At 42.0% G+C, this 17,853-nt stretch overlaps 1 pseudogene; it reads left to right on the forward strand.

The window, feature by feature from the left end:
- The window catches only part of LOC147084941 (uncharacterized), a 51,920-nt pseudogene extending 34,328 nt beyond the window's left edge, over window positions 1-17,592 (forward strand).
- Window positions 17,593-17,853: the final 261 nt, after the last annotated feature.

The following is a 17,853-nucleotide window of genomic DNA, read 5'->3' on the forward strand; positions in this document are numbered from 1 at the left end:
TGTCCTAGTAAAGGATGCCCTTGGAATGAGTGAACATAACATGGTTGAATTCCATATTCAATTAGAATGTGAGAAGTTTGGATCTCAAACAAGCGTGCTAAGCTTGAATAAAGGAGAATATGAAGGTATGAGAGCGGAATTGAGTCGAGTGGATTGGGAAAATAGATTAAAGAGTAAGACGATACATGATCAGTGGTGTACATTTAAGGAGTTATTTTACAACTTACAAAAAATATATATTCCACTGAGAAGAAGAGGGTGTAAAAGAAAAGACAGCCATCCGTGGCTAAGTAAAGAAATTAAGGATAGTATTCAACTAAAAACAAGGGCATATATGGTAGCCAAATCTAGTGGGAGGATAGAGGGTTGGGAAAACTTTAAAAGACAGCAAAAAATAACAAAAAGATTGATTAAGAAAGGGAAGATAGATTATGTAAGTAAATTATCAAAAAATATAAAAACAGATAGTAAGAGTTTTTATAGGTATATAAAATGAAAAAGGTTGGCTAAAGTAAATGCTGGTCCCTTAGAGGATGAGACCGGGAAATTAATGGTGGGAAATATGGAGATGGCAAAAACACTGAATGAATATTTTCTATCAGTCTTTACAGTAGAAGACACTAAGAATATCACAACACTGGACAAACAGGGGGCTATGGGGGGGAGGAGCTAAACACGATCAAAATCACTAAGGAAGTGGTACTCGGTAAGATAATGGGACTCAAGGCGGATAATTCACCTGGACCTGATGGCTTACCTCCTATGGTCTTGAGGGAAGTGGTGGTAGGGATTGTGGATGCATTGGTAATAATTTTCCAAAAGTCCCTGGACTCAGCAAAGGTGCCGGCAGACTGGAAAACTGCTAATGTAACACCCTTATTTAAAAAGGGCAGTAGACAGAAGGCTGGAAACTATAGACCAGTTAGCCTAACATCTGTGGTAGGTAAAATTTTGGAGACCATTATTAAGGATACAGTAAAAGGACATTTGGATAATCATCATTTAATAGGACAAAGTCAGCATGGTATATGAAGGGGAAGTCATGTTTGACAAATTTGCTGGAGTTCTTTGAGGACGTAACATATAGGGTGGATAAAGGGGAACGAGTGAACGTAGTGTATTTAGACTTCCAAAAGGCATTTGACAAGGTGCCACACAAAAGATTATTGCTTAAGATAATAAATCACGGGATTGGGGGTAATATTCTGGCATGGATAGAGGATTGGCTATCTAACAGAAGGCAGAGAGTTGGGTTAAATGGTTCATTCTCAGAATGGCAATCAGTAACATAGGTGTTCCGCAGGGGTCAGTGCTGGGTCCCCAACTCTTTACAATCTATATTAACGATTTGGAGGAGGGGACCGAGTGTAACATATCAAAGTTTGCAGATGATACTAAGACGGGAGGGAAAGTAGTGAGTGAGGAGGACATAAAAAACCTGCAAGGGGACATAAACAGGCTAAGTAAGTGGGCAGAGATTTGGCAGATGGAATACAATACTGGAAAGTGTGAGGTTATGCGCTTTGGCAGGAAAAATCGTAGAGCAAGTTATTATCTTAATGGCAAGAAACTTGAAAGTACTGAAGTACAAAGGGATCTGGGGGTCCTGGTGCACGAAACTCAAAAGGTTAGTATGCAGGTGCAGCAAGTGATTAAGAAGGCCAATGGAATGTTGGCTTTCATTGCTAGGGGGATAGAATATAAAAATAGCGAGGTATTGCTTCAGTTGTACAAGGTATTGTTGAGACCGCACCTCGAATACTGCATACAGTTTTGGTGTCCATACTTAAGAAAAGACATACTTGCTCTCGAGTCAGTACAAAGAAGGTTCACTCGGTTAATCCCGGGGATGAGGGGATGGACATATAAGGAGGGGTTGAGTAGATTGGGACTCTACTCATTGGAGTTCAGAAGAATGAGAGGCAATCTTATTGAAACATATAAGATTGTGAAGGGGTTGGATCGGTTGAATGCGGGGAGGGTGTTCCCGATGATGGGTGAAACTAGAACTAGGGGGCATAGTCTTAGAATAAGGGGCTGCTCTTTCAAAACTGAGATGAGGAGGAACTACTTCACTCAGAGGGTGGTAGGTACATGGAATATGCTGCCACAAAAAGCTGTAGAAGCTCCATCATTACCTAAATTTAAAACAGAAATAGACAGTTTCCTAGAAGTAAAGGGAATTAAGGGTTACGGGGAGCGGGCAGGAATTTGGGCATGAGAATAGGTTTGGATCAGACATGGCCCTGTGTGTAGCAGAGCGGGCCCACGGGCTGTGTAGCCTGATCCTGCTCCTATTTCGAGTGTCTAATTCTGTTAGATTCAGGAGATGGTTCTGTGATAGTAGATTGGCGGTTAGGATCAGATCAGCCATGATCTTATTAAATGGCGGAGCAGGCTCGAGGGGGCGATTGGCCTACTCCTGCTCCAATTTCTTATGTTCTTACGTTCTTACTAAGAATGTAAAAAAATCAAGCTAGAAGGATTTGTGTCTTAATACAAGGAGCATTCTTAATAAGGTTGATGAATTAGCTGCACAAATAGGTATAAACGGATATGATGTAATTGGGAATAGGGAGACATGGCTCCAGGGTGCCCAAGGCTGGGAGTTCAACATCCAGTGGTATTCAATATTCAGGAAGGACAGGCAAAAAGGAAAATGAGGTGGGTTAGAATTGTTGGTTAAAGAGGAGATTAACACAATAGTAAGGAAGGATATTAGCTCTGAATAATGTGGAATATGTATGGGTAGGGTTGAGAAATACCAAGGGGCAGAAAACGTTTGTGAGTGTTGTATACAGACACCAAACATTAATGCTAAGGTTGGGAATCACAGTAATGAGAAATTAGAGATGCGTGCAATAAGGTCACAGCAGTTATCATGGGTGACTTTAATCTCCATGTAGATTGGGCTAACCGAATTAGTAACAATACTGTGGATGAGGAATTCCTAGAGTGTATACGGGATGGTTTCCTGGACCAATATGTCGAGGAACCAACTGGAGATCAGGCCATCTTAGACTGGGTATTATGTAATGGGAAAGGATTAATTAGCAAACTTTTTGGGTGAGATCCCTTAGGGAGGAGCGATCATAATATGATAGAATTCGTCATTAAGATGGAGAGTGAAGTAGTTGACACAGAGACTATGTTCCTGAATTTAAATAAAGGAGACTATGATGGTATGAGGCGCGAGTAGGCTAGTATGGATTGGGGAGCGTTACTTAAAGGGTTGACGGTGGATAGGCAATGGCAAACATTTAAAGATCGCATGGATGAATTACAGAATTTGTTCCTCCCTGTTTGGCACAAAAATAAAAGAAAACAGTGATTTAACCGTGGTTAACAAGGGAAATTAGAGATAGCATAAGATCCAAGGAGTGGACATAAAAATTGGCCAGAAAAAGCAGCAACCCTGAGGATTTGGAGCAGTTTAGGATTCAGCAAAGAAGGACAAAGGGATTAATTAAGAGGGGGAAAATAGAGTATGATTGTAAGCTTGCAGGGAACATAAAACTGACTGTAAAAACTTCTATATATATATCTGAAGAGAAAAAGATTGGTGAAGTCAAGCGTAGGTCCCTTGCAATCCGTATCAGGGGATTTTATAATGTGGAACAAAGAAATGGCAGACCAATTAAATACATACTTTGGTTATGTCTACACAAAGGAGGACACAAATAACCTCCCAGGGATGTTGTGGAACATTGGGTTTAAGGAGAGGGAGGAATTGAATAAAATCAGTATTTGTAGGGAAATGGTGTTATGGAAATTGACGGGATTAAAGGCTGATAAATCCCCACGGCCTGATAATCTACATCCTAGTGTACTTAAGGAAGTGGCCCGAGAAATAGTAGATGCATTGCAGGTCAAATTAAAACATTCTATAGATTATGGAACAGTTCCCATGGATTGGAGGGTAACTAATGTCATCCCACTATTTAAAAAAGGTGGCAGAGAGGATTAAGGGAATTATAGACTGGTAAGCCTGACATCGGTAGTGGGGAAAATGCTAGAGTCCATTATAAAAGATGTAATAGCAGAGCACTTGGAACACAGTGACAGGATCAGACAAATTCAACATGGATTTACAAAAGGTAAATCATGCTTGAATAATCTTCTGGAATTTTTTGAGGATGTAGCTGGTAGGCTAGATATGGGAGAACCAGTGGATGTGGTGTATTTGGACTTTCAGAAGGCTTTCGATAAGGTCCCGCATAAGAGATTAATGTGCAATGTTAAAGCACATGGGATTGGGGATAAGGTACTGACTTGCACAGAGAACTGGTCGGCAGACAGGAAGCAAAGAGTTGAAATAAATGGGTCTTTTTCCGAGTTGCAGGCAGAGACTAGTGGGTTACTGCAGGGATCAGTGCTAGATCCCAAGCTATTCACAATATATATTAATGATCTAGACGAGGGAACTAGATGTAATATCTCCAAGTTTGCAGACAACACAAAGCTGGTGGGAGTGTGTGCTGTGAGGAGGATGCAGAGGCTATCCAGTATGATTTGGACAGTGTGGGTGATTGGGCAGATGCATGGCAGATGCAGTATAATGTGGATATGTGCGAGGTTATCCACTTTGGTGGCAAAAACAGGAAGACAGATTATTATTTGAACGGTAATAGATTGAGAAAAGGGGTAGTGCAAAGAGACCTGGGTGTCCTTGTGCACCAGTCACTGAAGGTAAGCATGCAGGTGCAGCAGGCAGTTAAGAAGGCAAAGGGTATGTTGGGCTTCATAGCAAGAGGATTTGAGTACAGGAGAAAGGATGTCTTGCTGCAGTTGTACAGGGCCTTGGTCAGATCAGCTTGAGTATTGTGTGCAGTTTTCGTCACCTTATCTGAGGAAGGATGATCTTGCCATGGAGGGAGTGCAGCGAAGATTCAACAGAATGATACCTGGGATGGCAGGAATGAAGTATGAAGAGAGATTGGGTCGATTGGGCTTATACTCGCTGCAGTTTAGAAGAATGAGAGGGGATCTCATTGAAAGTTATATAATTCTATCAGGACCAGACAGACTGGATGCAGGAAGGATGTTCCCGATGGCGGGGGAGTCCAGACCCAGGGGTCACAGTCTAAAGATAAGGGGTAAGCCATTTAGGACAGAGATGAGGAGGAATATCTTCACCCAGAGCGTGGTGATCTTGTGGAATTCTCTACCACAGAAGGCACTAGAGGACAGTACATTAGATTTATTCAAGAAGGAGTTGGTTATATTTCTTAAGGCTAAAGGGATCAAGGGATATATGGAGAAAGCAGGGACAGGGTACTGAATTTGGATGATCAGCCATGATCTCTTTAAATGGCAGGGCAGTCTCGAAAGGCCGAATGGCCTACTCCTTCTCCTTTCTTCTATGTTTTTATATTTATTTTGAGTGGTGCTTCTCCACCCTTAAGGTTGAGACTCTCCATGTAAACATTTACAACGCTGAGCTCCGTAGGGAACTTCGTATTATTATTTTTAATTCAAGTTATTACTAATCCAAGGCTTTAGTATGTACAGTGAAATGCTCCATAAGGACATGTGATGTGTTGAACAACCAATTAAATTTATAATATCCTAATTCTCAATAACCTGCTAATAATCACCAAGCAGATTGTCCTTTTATATTTTTACTGAACTCATCAGTCCTCACCCATCTCCGATAGTGAGCCTCGTTCTCAGTTTGCAGAAACCACAAAACCTTATTACTAACTCTTCCTGATCCCAGGAACATCCTCAATTTTGACAGACCGGGAAATCTCCCTCTCCCTCTCGCTCTCTCAAATATCATACATTGTGGCTGCACTTTCAGTGATCCCAGACCCCAGAATTCGCCCAGTGCTCGCAAGGACTTCTGCAACCAATGCTCCAAGAATTCCCTTGCATGCTCTACTACACGGGAACACCTTCAAAGTACTTCGACACCCATACATCTGGATATAGTTCTAGTCTTCTATCCTCCATCTCACCTCCGAGATCTCAGGGCCATCTCCAATAATGAATAATCAGTGTTCCTTGAAATACTTGGCTTAGCACTGCTGTTCTTAAAGCTAAAGATACTACGGGAATTGAATGGCAACATATACAGATTTTAGCTGTATATCTTACAATATACCATATTTATCGCACTGCCATAAATTTATAATTGGTGACGAGATTGTCATGGCATCCAAACCAGTGATTGAAATTATTGTTTTTAGCCGTGTTTGAAGATACTTTTCTGCCTCACTAATGATGTGCTTGTTCATTTCAGCCGACCCTCCTCCATTCCCATCTTTCTCAGCTGCCCATACCTCAACGCATATTTTTGCTGAAACACTCACCCATTCCTTTGTTACCTTGGTTATGCTGAACCGATTTCAAGGGCTGGTTAGCCCACAACTGGAGTATTGTATCCAGTTCTGGTCACCACAGTTTAGGAAGGATGTGAAAGCTCTTGAGATGGTGCCGAGGTGATTTACCAGAATGGTTCCGGGGATGGGGGACATTAGCAACAAGGACAGGTTGGAGAAGCTGGATTTGTTTTCATTAGAGCAAAGGAGGTTGAGGGGTGATTGATAGAGGTGTACAAGCTTATGACGTGTTGGATAGGCTCGCTGATGAAAGGCTGATCCCACTAGTTGATGGTACAAGGACTAAGTGATAGAGATTGAAGGCCTGGGCAAGAGATGCAGGGTGGACGTGAGGGAAAACTTTTTTACGCAGCGAGTGGTGATGAACTGGAATTTGTTGCCGACGGAAGTGATGGAAGCTGACACACTCAATGTTTTCAAGGGGAGGCTGGATAGGCACTTGAGGGAAATAAACTTGCAGGGCTACGGGGATAGAGCGGGGGAATGGGACTGACTGGATTGCTCTGCAGAGAGCCGGCACGGACTCGATGAGCCGAATAGCCTCCTTATGTCTCTATGACTATGACTCTATTGCTCTATGGTTGACCATTCCTATGCCTCTTCTCTTCCAACCTACATAAATTGCGCTCAGCCAATACTCGGCTGCCCGTATCATTAATCGCACCAAGGCCCTTTCACCTATCAACCCTTGTGATTGTTGACCTACATTGGCTCCAGGTTAATCTTAAAATTCTGATCCTTGTTTTCATAACCATCTCTGCCCACGCCCCTCCTGATCTCTGTAACCTCTTCAGAAATCTACAACCGTCCGAGATCTCGCTGCTCCTCCAATTCTGGCCTCTTTTGCAACCCTGATTTTAAATGCTCCACCATTGGCGGCCGTGCCTTTAGCTGCCTAAGCCCTGTTCTCTTGAATTACCTCCGTATACCTCTCTACTCTTTCACACGCTCCTTAGAACCTGTCTCTTTGATCATGCTTTTGATTATCTGTCCTAAAATCCTCTTTCGTGGTTCGGTGTCAAATATTGATTGATAATCGCTCCTGTGGAGCACCTTGGGACATCATACTACTTTAGAGGGTCTGTACAAATACAGGTTGTTGATGTTGTTGACGCTTGTTGATCCAGCATATATCTTAAGAGAATCAGTTATTCCTGACAGTTTCAATTTTCTCGTCACTTAGTTCTTCGGTTTAAGATAGGGGCGGGGTTTAGGGCCCGACCTAAAACACTAATTCCTTATTTATACTATTAGGATTTAAATAGAACGCCGTATGAACTTGAGCTGTTCAGAAGCTGGATCGATACAGCATCCAGAAATGTTGTGATAAGATTTACAATGGGAACATAGGAGCAGGAAAAGGCCATTGAGCCCCTGGAGCCTGTTCCCCCATTCATTGAGATCATAGCTGATCTGCGACCTAACTTATACCCCCATTTCCCTTAATACAATTGGGTAACAAAAATATAATATCTCGAATATAAAATTAGCAATTGATCCAACATCAATTGCCGTTTGCGGAAGAGAGTTCCAAATTTCTACCACTCTGTGTGTACACGTGTTTCCTAATTAAATTCCTGAAATGTCTGGCTCTAATTTCTAGGCTATGCCCCCTAGTCCTAGACTTCCAAACCAGTGAAATAGTTTAATTATATAGAAACATAGAAGATAGGAGCAGGAGTAGGCCATTCGGCCTCTCGAGCACGCTCCGCCATTCAATGAGATCATGGCTGATCATCCTAATTCAGTACCCATTCCCTGCCTTCTCCCCATACCCCTTGATCCCTTTAGCCTTAAGAAATATATCCAACTACTTCTTGAATATATTTAATGCATTGGCCTCGACTGGCTTCTGTGGTAGAGAATTCCACAGGTTCACCACTCACTGGGTGAAGAAATTCCTCCTCATTTCTGTCCTAAATTGCCAACCTCATATCCTTAGACTGTGACCCCTGGTTCTGGACTCCCCGACCATCGGGACCATCCTTCCTGCATCAAGTCTGTCCAGTCCTGTCAGAATTTTATAAGTTTCAATGAGATCCCCTCTTACTCTTCTAAACTCCAGCGAGTACAAGCCCAATCGACCAAATCTCTCCTCATTCGTCATTCCTGCCATCCCAGGTATCAGCCTGGCGAATCTTCGCTGAACTCCTTCCATGGGAAGAACATTCTTCCTCAGATAAGGCGAAGAAAACAGCACACAATACACAAGATGTGGTCTCAACAAGGCCCTGTAAAACTGCAGCAAGACATCCTTGTTCCTGCACTCAAACCCTCTCGCTAGAAAGGCCAACATACCATTTGCCTTCTTAACCACCTGCTGCACCTGCATGCTTACCTTCAGCGACTGGTGCACAAGGACACCCAGGTCTCGTTGCACTTCCCCTTCTCCCAATCTATTGCCATTCAGATAATAATCTGCCTTCCTGCTTTTGCCACCAAAGTGGATAACCTCGCATTTATCCACGTTATATTGCATCTGCCATGCTTTTGCCCAATCACCCAACCTGTCCAAATCATCCTGGATTTTCTCGGCATCCTCCTCACAGCACACACGCTCACCCAACTTTGTGTCGTCTGCAAATTTGGAGATATTACATCTAGTTCCCTTGTCCAGATCATTAATATATATTGTGAATAGATGTGGCCCAAGGACCGATCCCTGCGGTTCCCCACTAGTCACTGCTTGCCACTCGGAAAAAGACCCGTTTATTCCAACTCTTTACTTTCTGTCTGCCAAGCTGTTCTCTATCCAAGTCAATACCTTGCCCCCCATCCCATGTGCCTTAACTTTACACGCTAATCTCTTACACGGGAACTTATCAAAGCCTTCTGAAAGCTCAAATACACCACATCCACTGGTTCTCCCTTATCTATTTTACGAGTTACATCCTCAAAAATTTCCAGTAGATTAATCAAGCACAATTTACCTTTTGTAAATCCATGTTGAATTTGTCCGATCTTGTCACTGTTTTCCAAGTGCTCTGCTATTACATCTTTTATAATGGACTCTAGCATTTTCCCCACTACCGATGTCAGGCTTACCGGTCTGTAATTCCCCATTTTCTCTCTACCACCTTTTTTGAATAGTGGGGTAACATTATCTACCCTCCAATCCATGGGTGCTGTTCCAGATTCCATCGAATGCTGGAAGATGATCAGCAAAGCATCAAATATTTCTAGGGCCACTTCCTTAAGTACACTAGGATGTAGATTATCAGGCACTGGGGATTTATCGGCCTTCAATCCCATCAATTTCCTTAACAACATTTCCCTACAAATACTGATTTCTTTCAGTTCCTCCCTTTCATCAGACCCTATGTTCACCGACATCTCTGGGAGGTTATTTGTGTCCTCCTTTGTGAAGACCGAACCAAAATATGTATTTAATTGGTCTGCCATTTCTTTGTTCCCCATTATAAATTCCCCTGATTCTGACTGTAAGGGACCTACGCTTGACTTCACCAATCTTTTTCTCTTCACATATCTATAAAACATTTTACAGTCAGTTTTTATGTTCCCTGGAATGCTTTCTCTCATATTCTATTTTTCCTTTCTTAATTAATCCCTTTTTGCTCCTTCGTTGAATCCTAAACTGCTCCCAATCCTCAGGTTTACTGCTTTTTCTGACCAATTTGTATGTCCTCTCCTTGGATATTATGCTATCCCTAATTTCCCTTGTTTGCCACGGTTGAGCCACCTTTTTTGTTTTATTTTAACGCCAAACTGTGATGAACAAATTCTGTAGTTCATCCATGCGGTCTTTGAATGTTTGCCATTGCCTATCCACCGTCAACCCTTTGTGTGACATTCCCCAATCAATCCTACCCAACTCATGCCTCAGACCATCGTAGTTTCCTTTATTTAAATTTAGGACCCTATTTTACCCATAATATCTTGATAACTTCAATAAAATCACATCTTAATCTTCTAAGTACCACGGAATACAACGATAGTTTGTACAATAAGTGCGTGATATTCACTGGTGTATTATTATAATTGTGTTGCTCCGTTAATTATAGATCAAACTTTGCCAGGAACCTGTTATTTTCTGTCCTTTATATAATGAAGTTCTAACACAGCAGCAACATTTTGACCCTGAACGCACACCAGATCATATGTGTTAATGCAATGTTAATTGGCTTATTCATCATTCAGAGCCTGAGTGTAACATCAGCAATGATTTCTATCGTTTCAGTCCCCCATCTCCTCCAACAAGGCCCAGTTATCCGGTATATCTGGTCAGAGAAGAACTCATCATTATCTGCGATGCTGCCAATGGTTACACTTTCGGTCAGCTTCAGTGGTTACTCAGGTGGCCGGTTGGCAATACAACCAATGAAATATACAAGGAACAACAATCGTTTACTAACTCAATAATAAATGTAAATAACAATAGTGACGGATGCTACAAATGCCTTTATGAGAAACAAGTGTCCGGACGCCGGATTAACTCTATTCCCAGTGATGCTGTGACTGTCCAAAGTGAGTTATACTTTCTGATATTTTATGCCATTCCAATTTTGTATAACGGCTTCCAGAGATCAGCAAAACCTTCAGTTGAAGAAACGTAGATATTGCTCTTGGGCTGCTGCACAAATGGGCGCTATCCAGTCTGCTGCACGTTTTTGGTCCCGCCTGATGTTGACATCGATTGACTGCAATGGAACTGAATATCTACCTATAAAACTTGGCTCTGATAACTGGTAAAAATCTCATTGTGTGTGCTCAACCCTCTGTGGAAACGGAAACTGGGCAGCGTGTAAAAGGGGCGACTGATTAATTCCCACCATTTTGTGCTTCCGCACAACACAAATTTTACCGCAAAAATATGCTTTTACCGAGTTACCACGTTAAATTGTAGCGACCTCTAGAATTGTTCTTCTGCTGCGTCTTTATGGGGTAGAACTTCCTCCTGGGCAGCAACGGTATAATGGGCGGCATCGCTTCTTCTGCCTGTTCCACACCCCGGTGCGTATAATGGGAGGCCGATTGCATTGCTCATGTTTTGTGTTACACCCGATATGATTTAATACTGCAACATCTTCAGGAAATAAATTTATAATGAATTAACCTGAGCTAAGGCAGCAGGCTAAAAACCAATAATGTAATATAAGAATTGCAAGACGAAATTAATAGCAAAGCATCTGAATGATGCCGTTGGCGTCTCTATTGATGTTGGCTGCCTGTGTGTGGCTGCCTCAACTTCAGCTGGATAATATGGGCAATATGGGAATGCTGCCCATTATATATCATGCTCGCTTTTGCTTTGCATTGTTTTCAATGGAAAATAAAATAATGTGGGGCGGGCAGTGGGTATGATGGAAGGATGATCGGAAATCGCCGTTTTACGCCCCTAGGGAAGTTGAGAGTTCTGGCGCATATCTCTGTAATTGTGGCCCATGATAACCGATCTTGTTTTACATTTTTGCGATGGTGTAAATTGGGTGATTTCCATTGGCCGCCTGTAATACTTGCAAGCCTGCTTTTCTCTCCATTGAATTTATTTATAAGGACCAGTCAATTCATTATCATCCGTTTTATACCATCTAGCAAAATTAATTGACATTCAGAGTCTCGCGCCTTAGAGATTTATGTTGCGACACGAATATAAATTCTTTCAAATCTATTATTTTTAAACTTCTGTTCCAGGACAAAAGATGATCGCCAGTATTTCTTTATACCACGAGCCGGGTGTGTATATGAAAGTAGAGTCAGCTCCCATTACCTGTTCCGATTCCGACCAGAACAATGTTAACAACTTCACTTTCAATCAGGACAATTTGTTACTGAGCTCCCTAGATATTGGTTCCCCTCATGATTTTGCCTCGATCATTATCAGCAACCTTTCCGATATACGCACAAGGTTTCACAGCTGCAAGTACGGGATGAGAGTGTTCGGAAGGCAATTATTATCACACCTCAGTAACTCTGTGTTGATAACTGTAGAAGGTAACTCTTCCTCCTTTTGCTTTACTTAACACAATCTCAATTCCTACACCTAGAAGGAATTTATGATTTCCTCACTCATGCAACAAACAATACATCCCCCATCCTTAGGCAAAACATACTCTTTCTGAACTGGTAAGAGATGCGGCTGTTACACAGCTGAATTTCGTCTTTGGCAGAAGTGACAAACGGGCGGAATCTTATTGGCAGCGTGTAATTTGCCCCGCCGGATATTCAGTCCAATTAACATGAATGGGACTTAACCCACCGGTGAATCACCTGGCGGTAGAAAATCTGTGGAGTTACTGGTCGATCATATCCAGTGTCTTTCACTTCTATTCGTGACAATTGTTGTGATTGGTATAGCATTAGACTAACTGACTCCTGCTCTAGTGAATTATCCTGCTAAACCTTTTGCCTTGCCACATCTCAGCTCACCTTCAACAATTTTGGCACATGCCATGTAAATCTACTCATAACTGGTATTATGTGGCTGTCTCTCCGTATCTGTAGAGCTTCCCCTGTGGAAGCCCCAGTACTTTAAATGGGCTATTTCAGAGTGTGTTCCTGTTCTGCAAGACACAGCAGTAAGAATAGTGACAACCATCTGGTTAAACATTAGTTATATTGGGATAGATATTCTACCTACCGCTTTGGCAGAACCCCAATGTTCCCATTAAAGAAACCAATGGAAATGTAACTGGAGACGGTTCTACAACCAGCTGCCAATGCTTACCAACAATTAATACACTTAGCCAGCAAAATAAACAACAAGCCCATTATCCAGGAATGAATCTGCTACCTATGAGGATCCGAACCACGCTGAAACTGAAATGGATCAAAATTTAGCACATTAAAGACAAACGTGAAGTTGAAGTGTGAAGAATGATTGTGGTGGAATTGGTCATGGCGGGGCAGGGGGTAGGGAGTGCGCTTGTAAAACTGACGGTAGCACATTAGTGACCTGGTATATGCTGTGCCCGATATTCAATTCATTCGCCGAGTAATATGCTGTCAATTGAACTTAATATCAGTCGCTACATAGAGCGGGCGGCCGATCCGACACCATCCGGTTTTCGCCACCGTCCGAGTCCAATTTCTCTATTGACTTCAAACGACTCAATCATATCATCAGCAACTTGCCCAATTGTACTTAGCGCAACTCTACACTGAATTGATGGCAATGGCTTCAACATAGGAAATTTAGTCAAATTCACTCAATACGTTTTCTTTTCAGAGATTTTTAAACCAGTTATATCAATACATCCAGGAAAAGTTGAAATCGGTGGAAACGTCTCTATTACCTGCACCAGATCGACTGTTTATCGCAGCATCATATTCTTCTTTCAGAGAGCTGGCAATACCAATTGCTCTGCCTCCCTGACTGTGTCAGCAGAGGATAATTCTGTCACCTGCACATTCACCTTCACAAATCTGACTCAGGATGATGAAGGAGTCTACTCCTATTGCTATAAAGCAATGGTTAATGGAACAGTGATAACATCAGCTATCAGTCAACTTGTGCAGGTGACTGTAAAGGGTGAGTGCTATTTATACAGTGACATGTGGGTAAAGGTAAAGAATGAATACAGGGCTCGTGGCAATATATACATTTTTCGATTTCTGCAGCCACACTGTATAAATTAATCAATTCATCCTGACAAACAGACAAATAACACATGGAATGAAAGAAAGCTGCATTAGACTCAAGAGATCTGTGGGTAAAATGTAGTTTAACCGAATATAACCCTTGACCTAGATTCGAGGTGGTGAATTTCCACCTGTGCGGGGATGGAACATGTGCGGAATCGCATCTGCTTCCAGTTATAAAACGGCTCGAAATTGAATGTAAATTGCTGGGTTCTATCAAGTACAGACAATATGCGACACCGAATTACCTCCTAAAGAATTATGTTGAAAATTTGTCCCAGCACGTCAAATATTCGCTCTTACTTCCCAAATGTGATCCCACCATTGATATAGAAAAGGTAAGAGTAAGGTCCAGGAAGATGTTGTTATCATACATTGAACAACAAAAATGGGTGCTGCTTTACCCAGTGGCTCAGTGGGTCCAAGAAATGAGGCACTGAGCATTGGCCACTGACCTTTGAACAACCGGAACAAGAATAATAGACACATTTCACGAAGTACACGAGGGTGCTCTTTGGACAGTAAACAATTTGAGCAAAGCCTCAACTGGGAGACGGGGGATTCAACGGCAAGGGTGAAATGAGGGCAGGTGCGGATACATCACCTGTTATACACCCGGCCCGAATTTAGTTCCCATTGAATTTAATAGGTGATCCTTACAGTTGGCTGATGGCGCAGAATGTGCAGTATTGAAATAGACACTCATTATAAACCACACCGGATTTCCCTTTCCACTGAAGGTGATGGAATTTAAAAGCGGGAGAGTTGCACATTCAACGGCTAATTCAATGTCGCCCGTTGTTCACCTGCACCTGGAGTTCAAATTAATCCCAAATAGAAAGAAAATGAACTGCGTGTATAACGGTCAGCCGATCCGCTCCCCACTTATGGTAAATCTCCCGAATTCGGATTTCACCCTTCACCTTGCGAGGAGGAAATATTGATAGACCGTGAAGAATTCGCAAAAATTGAGTGCTGGTAAAAGCCAAAAATAGTTTAATGCGGTTTGTGTATTAATAAGAACCATTGTACGCCCTTTTACAACTCTTACGGAATATAAAAACCATCAGGTTGTTTCTGACAAAAAATATTCACATCGAAGAAGATTCTGCACAGCTAATATTCATAGAATCATGCAGCCCAGAAGGAGGCTATTCGGCCCATTGTGCCTGTGCTAGCGCTCTGAAAGAGCTCTCCAAATAGTTCAACTCCCCTACTCCTTCCCCTTAGCCCTGCAAGTTACTGTCGAAGATGCTTACAACACTTTTTCAGGCATTGCATTCCAGATCATAAATCGCTGAGTTAAAAAAAAAACTCCAAACCCTTCCTCTGTTTTTTTGACAAATAAATTAAAATCTGTGGCCTTTGCTTAACAACGCTCCTGCTAGTGGAAACAATTGCTCCCTATGTACTCTATAAAAAAACCCTCATAATTTTGAATACATCTCTACTTAATCTTTCCTCCAAGGAGAGCAATCCCAGCTTTTCTAGTCTCTCCACATGACTGAATACCCTAATTCTGGTATATCTCTTCTGTACCTGCTCCAAGGCCGTGACATTCTTTCTAGAGTGTGGTGAACATAATAGTACACAAGACTCCAGCTGAGACGTAAGCAGTGATTTATAAAGCTTTACCATAACTTCCTTGTTTTTGCCTCTATTTTGAAACCAACGTGTCCTGGATACATTTTTCGCAGCCTTCTCAACTTGTCCTGCGACCATCAAAAATGTGTATATGTGAATGGACAGTTCTCTCTGTTCCCGCACCCTGTGTAAATGTTTTCCATTGAGTCTATTCTGCAGCTCCTCATTTTTTTCCCTGCCAAAATGCATCACTTCACAAATCTCTGCATCAAATATATCTACCATTGTTCTGCCCAATTCACCATTCTTTCTCTTTCCTCCTAAAGTCTGCTACTATGCTCCTCACTGCTCACTATATTTCTATGCTTTGTATCATTTGTGAACTTGGCAATTATTCCGCCGATACACCGTGCTGTTCATTAATATATATCAGAAAGAGCAATGGTCCTAATATCAACTCCAGGGGACACCGATTTGTACATCCCTGCATTCTGAAAAACAGCCGTTCACCACTGCTCTCCACCTCCTCCCTCTCAGCCAATAGCGAGTCCATGCTGCCAATCCCCTTTAAACTCGAGGGCTTCAACTTTGCTGCGGTTGAGTTTATTTTAAGTGCCGTTTACAGCACAACCAAACTTCGACGACATGTTAGATCTCAAGCATTGCGAAAAGTAACCAAGTGTAAAATGAATTAGTGGTGAAATTCAGACACGAACCTGTCTGTCTAATACAACTGCTTGTTATTTCACAGCCAAATCAACAATTGAAATGATGGTTCGCAATGATTGTGTGATTGCGGTGGGGGTGTTGGAGCAGTCGCTGTAGCGATCGCCATAAGGAACCAGAAAAGAAAAGGTAAAATACAGAATTTATCATCATTTAACTATCTTCAACTTAAACAGACCAAGTGTATCATTGCTATCATGATACAACCACATGTGTTTGATACACAAATTGAGTTAAATCATGAACATATTTATTTCTACAATGGGGAATAATAAATTCCCGGCAGACTCCAGTCAACTTGCTAGTAAGCCCCAAACATAGAAACATAGAAGATAGGAGCAGGAGTAGGCCATTCGGCCCCTCGAGCCTGCTCCGCCATTCAATGCGATCATGGCTGATCATCCAAATTTATTACCCTGTCCCTGCTTTCTCCCCATACCCCTTGATACCTTTAGCCTTAAGAAATATATCCAACTCTTTCTTGAAATATTTAATGAATTGGCCTCTACTGCCTTCTGTGGTAGAAAATTCCACAGTTTCACCACTCTCTGGGTGAAGAAAGTCCTCATCATTTCTGTCCTAAATGGCCTACCCCTTATCCTTAGAATGTGTCCCCTGGTTCTAGACTCTCCAACCATCGGGAACATCCATCCAGCTTCTAGTCTGTCTAGTCCTGTTAGAATTTTATGAGTTTCGATGAGATCCTCTCTCATTCTTCTGAGCTCCAGCGAGTACAAGCTCAGTCGATCCAATTTCTCCTCATATATCATTCCTGCCACCCCAGGTACCAGCCTGGTGAATCTGCACTGAACTCCTTCCATGGCAAGAACATCCTTCCTCAGATAAGGAATACAAAAAAGCATGTGCGGCATCACAAAGAGGGAGGAAACAAAGAGAAAGGGAGAGAGATAAAGATGAATCCTAAATTTATAAAAAAGTGGAATTCTAAGTTTATCGGGGTAGAAATCTGTCCCTGGCGGTAGCGGAAAAGGGAATTAGTGGATTGGTCGCTCATTCCACGCTCCGCCTGATTTTGAGTTCCATTGACACTAATGGAATTGAATATTGAGCAGCGCGTGTAGCAGGAGGCCGACCGTCCAATCTGAACCACGACTCCAATGAAACTTCTGTATACTTGGCTTGTGTAATGATTGGTTAACAGAACTTACATTGAAATGAATCAATGATAGAGATCGGTAAATTGAGCATCATGATCTAACCTGTCTCATGGAATACAACACTTTTTGTTCTGAAATTCGCAGGACATGCCAGTTTGGTAAAAGCTGCCGCCAACTTAAATGAAATGAATCCTACCTTCAATGCACAGGCCACGTTTTGAGAACATAAAGACACCACGATGCAACATACGATGTGATACTTTATACTGTTTTCTTATTTAGACGGTTATCATTCTAAATCGGTAGCACTCCCCATAATAATAAAGGATTCCGCTCCCCTCTCACATCTAACCTGGTGTAGGTTTTTCATAATGAATTCGGCCCAGAGACAAACGCATATCAATGATAACTGCAAGTTTCCGATTTCGCTTTTGGAATAGCCATCGTTTATTTGTCTTTATAGCAACAGGCACGTTATTTTG

Source organism: Somniosus microcephalus, unplaced genomic scaffold, assembly GCF_052327205.1.
Source record: "Somniosus microcephalus isolate GS21.2 unplaced genomic scaffold, FLI_Smic_1.0 unresolved_chr9, whole genome shotgun sequence".
Classification (NCBI taxonomy): domain Eukaryota; kingdom Metazoa; phylum Chordata; class Chondrichthyes; order Squaliformes; family Somniosidae; genus Somniosus; species Somniosus microcephalus.